Source organism: Neoarius graeffei, chromosome 23 (assembly GCF_027579695.1).
Source record: "Neoarius graeffei isolate fNeoGra1 chromosome 23, fNeoGra1.pri, whole genome shotgun sequence".
NCBI classification, from domain to species: Eukaryota; Metazoa; Chordata; class Actinopteri; order Siluriformes; family Ariidae; genus Neoarius; species Neoarius graeffei.
Window position 1 is genome coordinate 3,353,381 of NC_083591.1, and position 5,254 is coordinate 3,358,634.

The following is a 5,254-nucleotide window of genomic DNA, read 5'->3' on the forward strand; positions in this document are numbered from 1 at the left end:
AACAGGAGGGAGACGGCTTCTTCGGGACTGGGATGATGGTGGTGGCTTTTGAGGCACATGGGGACAACAGCTTGGCTCAACGAGATGTTGAAGATGTCTGTAAAGACATCTGTGAGCTCCTCGGCACAGTCTCTCAGGACACGACCAGGAATGTTATCAGGACCCGGGACTTTCTGTGCATTTGTCACCCTGAGAGCTCTCCTCACACTGTCTGGGGACAGCATCAACACCTGGTGGTTGGGAAGTGGTGGGGTCTTCTGTGCCGTGGTGCTGTTGTCTGCCTCAAAGCAAGCAAAGAAGTCATGCAACTGATTCAGCAGAGATGTGGAGTTGTCACAGGTCTGCAGTGAGGGCTTGTAGTCTGTGATGGTCTGAATCCCCTGCCACAGGTTCCTGGTGTCTCTGCTGTCATTGAAATAGTCAGCAATGTTCCTGGAATACTGTCTCTTGGCCACCCTGATGCCTCGTGACAGGTTGGCCCTAGCTGTCCTCAGGCCCACCTCGTCCTCAGCTCTGAAGGTGGTGTTCTGAGCCCTCAGGAGCCTGTGGACTTCCCCTGTCAGCCATGGTTTCTGATTGGCCTGAATGGAGATGGTTCTGGTGACCGTAACGTCGTCCATGCACTTCCTCATGTAGGCAGTGACGGTCTCCGTGTACTCTTGGACATCTGTGGTGTTGTTGTAGGTGGCCGCCTGTCTGAACATGCTCCAGTCAGTGGTGGAAAAACAGTCCTGGAGTGCCTCTGAGGACCCCTCTGGCCACACACGTATCTGCTTTGTAGCTGGTTTGGTGACTTTAACCAGCAGCCTGTACAGTAACAGTGGAGTGATCTGAGGCCCCAAAGTGGGGGAGGGGGAGGGCTTTGTAGGCGTCTTTATGCATGGTGTAAACATTGCCAGAGTATTGTTTCCACGTGTGGGAAAGTTGATATGTCCATAGAGTTTTGGAAACACGCTCTTGGGGTTTGCATGGTTGAAATCCCCAGCCAGGATGAGAAAAGCATCTGGGTGGGCTGTCTGCTGCTCACTGATGTGCTGATAGAGTTCATTCAGTGCTTCACTCCTGTTGTTATTGGAGCCGGGAGGGATGTATAATGCTACCAGCAATATGGCTGTGAATTCCCTCGGCAGGTAGAATGGCCAGCACTTAATAATCATAAACTCCACCAGAGGTGAGTAGTGTTTGCAGACCACAACAGCATCGCAGCACCAGGCATCACTGATGTAAACACAGAGTCCTCCGCCATGAGTCCCCCCCCCCCCCCCCGACTAGTGCTCTGTCTGACCGGTAGCATGTTAGCCAGGCTAGCTGAATGGCACAGTCTGGGATGCTGTCATTAAGCCATGTTTCCACAAACACTAGGACACAACACTCACTCACAGACTTAGAAGATGAGCAGAGCAGGCGGACATAATCCAGCTTGTTGTCCAGCGAGCGTACGTTGGCCAGAGTGATGGTAGGGATAGCCGGCCGGTGAGGGCTAGCCACTAGCCTAGCCCGGATACCTCCACGCTTGCCCTTCTTCTGCTTCCGCATGTTCCGCCTGTGGTGCTTCCACTGTGGGCTGGATGCAGGAGTGGGGGTCGGTGGTTGAGCAGGCCTCCGGAGCAAACCATAGTCACATAGCACTTCCACGTCCACTGGATTTATATCCGTGAATATAGTTCTGCGGATGTCGAGCAGAAACTCACGGGAGTATGTGCGCCTTAAGACTGATGGACGCGACAAAAGCCCTAGTTGCACGGGATTAGTATTACCTGTGAACCTATAGTAATTTGTAAATTCCCACCCAACCTCTGTGTTAAATCCCTTGCATTCGCACAGGATAAGCAAAGTCCGTAATTTACTCAATTTACAGACATCACGACTGGATATGTCGTAACATCCTGTACTTCCGCTGCACTTGAGTGACAAAATGGCGACAACTTCAGCTCACGCTTCGTCTACGTGCAGAGCAGTAGCCAGAAGAAGGCAAGCGAAAACACACCGTTGTACTCGTGAAGAGACCGTGAATTTGATAGCTGTTTGGGCTGAGCCACGTTATCAAAGGCAGTTTGAGTCTTTGGTGCATAACCACACGGTGTGGGAGAAAATATATGAAGAGCTTGTGCGCCGCTGTCCTTCGGTTCACGATTTTGGTGATTGGGCCAAAATGAAAGACCGCATGGATTACCTCAAACGCAAGTACAGGGAATGCCTCAAAAATAACAAGAAGACTGGGTCCACACCGAGTCGGTGTCCCTATTATGAGGAATTGGACACAGTTTTGGGTAAGTTAAAACATTGACTTTCACCTGCGACGTTAGCAAATTAGCTGCTAGCATGTAGTTGTTAGCTCATTATGCTAGTGTTAATTTCACTAACGTTAAGAATAACATATGACACGTTTAACACACGTTTAGGAATTTGCTACCTGATGAACAGAATTCCCATTTCGTTTGATATATCACATGCTAATCTGTTTTCTAGCACACTAACTTTACTGTTTCTTTCATTGTGCTGTTAGGGTGCAGACCCATGAACAACCCAGGGGATCATCGACTGGACAGGGGGAGTTCAGAAGAGGAGGAGAATGAGGAGTCTTGTAAGTACAGTATTAACTTACAATAGGTCGGTAGACAATCCAATGTTGTAATCACATATTGTGTTTGATTAATTTAGATGTTTTTGTATCTTAATGACGGCAGTCAGACAGTAGAGGACAAGAGGTGACTGACATTGCCCAATATTGTCTGTGTTCAGCTGGTGAGTCACCAAGTGGGTATCAACCGGGTGAAGATGGTATAGAGGGGGTGGAGGATGAGGCGGCAGAGGATGAGGCAGCGGTGGATGAGCCAGCAGTGGATGAGCCTTCAATTGCTGAACCTGATCCTCAAGGTGAGATCTGTGTATTAATGTACTGGTAGTAAAATTGATTGATCTGTGTAGATTCAGTTAGATGATGCTTGGGATGAGTGTTTGTGGTGTGTTTTCAATAATATTTAAATTTAAATTACATTATGTGAGACAGTACCTTTATCTCCAGGCCTATGAGTAATGCCAAAATGGTACAGTTTCTCCTGGCCATGTTGATTGCTGGCAGAGTAGCTCACAGAGGAAAAAAGTCAGGAGGCCCCAGTGCATATGCTGACTGAATCAGTTATGTCATATATTCCTATCTACTACAAAAAAGTGAATTAAAAAGACTATATTTGAGGAATGTAATTGAAGCAGAATGCATTTTAAAAATAGTCATACATGCAATTTCATATGTAGTATGTATCAAGTATGTTATTTGAAAAATGAAATGTTTTTACAGCTCAGCGCCGAAGAAAGGGCCGTAAAACTCAAATGATGGAGGCCCTTGAGAAGGGGTTGGACCGGCTGTGTCAACATGACTATGCCTATGAGCGAGAGCGCCTGGAATGGGAGAAGGAGGTGGAAAGGAAGCGGATGGAACTAGAAAACAAAAGGTTAGAATTTGAAATGAAGCGTATGGAAGCTGATGAACGTAGATCTAGGGATAACAGAGACCTCATGGCCCAACTTTTCCAGTGCATCAGGCCCCCAGCCCCCTTCTCTTACATGGCACCACATATGGCACCTCACCCATTTCCACCACCCCACCAAGGCACATCTACGGAGTGCTATCCTACAGCCCCTGGACCCCTCGCTCCAGCAGCACACCAGGTCCAATATTATGACTCCCCCTAGAGACGGATACATAGGGTTTCTCTGCACATCCTTCACCTATTCTGTCAGGTTTTAGGCAGTCATTTGTTTATTTTTGTTCTTGTGTTTTAAATGAATCCTTTTGCACATTTGAAGTCTGTTTATAAGACAAGTGAGCCTTTTCCGTACATATCTTTGTATTTTTCTATTTTATACTTGCCAATGTTGACAGCATATTTAATTTGCACTTACAGTGGTGCTTGAAAGTTTGTGAACCCTTTAGAATTTTCTATATTTCTGCATAAATATGACCTAAAACATCATCAGATTTTCACACAAGTCCTAAAAGTAAATAAAGAGAGCTCAGTTAAACAAATGAGACAAAAATATTATACTTGGTCATTTATTTATTGAGGAAAATGATCCAATATTACATATCTGTGAGTGGCAAAAGTATGTGAACCTCTAGGATTATCAGTTAATTTGAAGGTGAAATTAGAGTCAGGTGTTTTCAGTCAATGGGATGACAATCAGGTGTGAGTGGGCACCCTGTTTTATTTAAAGAACAGGGATCTATCAAAGTCTGAAACTTCACAACACATGTTTGTGGAAGTGTATCATGGCACGATCAAAGGAGATTTCTGAGGACCTCAAAAAAAGTGTTGTTGATGCTCATCAGGCTGGAAAAGGTTACAAAACCATCTCTAAAGAGCTTGGACTCCACCAATCCACAGTCAGACAGATTGTGTACAAATGGAGGAAATTCAAGATCATTGTTACCCTCCCCAAGAGTGGTCGACCAACAAAGATCACTCCAAGAGCAAGGCGCATAATAGTCGGCGAGGTCACAAAGGACCCCAGAGTAACTTCTAAGCAACTGAAGGCCTCTCTCACATTGGCTAATGCTAATGTTCATGAGTCCACCATCAGAAGAACACTGAACAATAATGGCCTGCATGGCAGGGTTGCAAGGAGAAAGCCACTGCTCTCCAAAAAGAACGTTACTGCTCATCTGCAGTTTGCTAAAGATCATGTGGACAAGCCAGAAGGCTATTGGAAAAATATTTTGTGGATGGATGAGATCAAAATAGGACTTTTGGTTTAAATGAGAAGTGTTATGTTTGGAGAAAGGAAAACACTGCATTCCAGCATAAGAACCTTATCCCATCTGTGAAACATGGTGGTGGTAGTATCATGGTTTGGGTCTGTTTTGCTGCATCTGGGCCAGGACAGCTTGCCATCATTGCTGGAACAATGAATTCTGAATTATAGCAGCAAATCCTAAAGGAAAATGTCAGGACATCTGTCCATGAACTGAATCTCAAGAGAAGGTGGGTCATGCAGCAAGACAATGACCCTAAGCACACAAGTTGATCTACCAAAGAATGGTTAAAGAAGAATAAAGTTAATGTTTTGGAATGGCCAAGTCAAAGTCCTGACCTTAATCCAATGGAAATGTTGTGGAAGGACCTGAAGCGAGCAGTTCATGTGAGGAAACCCACCAACATCCCAGAGTTGAAGCTGTTCTGTACGGGGGAACGGGCTAAAATTCCTCCAAGCCGGTGTGCAGGACTGATCAACAGTTACCACAAATGTTTAGTTG

The 5,254-nt window shown here is 45.7% G+C and overlaps 1 long non-coding RNA gene across 1 annotated transcript; it reads left to right on the top strand.

Moving 5' to 3' along the window:
• The first annotated feature begins 2,210 nt into the window (after positions 1 to 2,210).
• Positions 2,211 to 2,763, top strand: LOC132871613 (uncharacterized). Its single transcript, XR_009651304.1, has 3 exons — positions 2,211 to 2,270; positions 2,507 to 2,584; positions 2,743 to 2,763. It is a non-coding gene; the product is annotated as an uncharacterized LOC132871613 (long non-coding RNA).
• Positions 2,764 to 5,254: the final 2,491 nt, after the last annotated feature.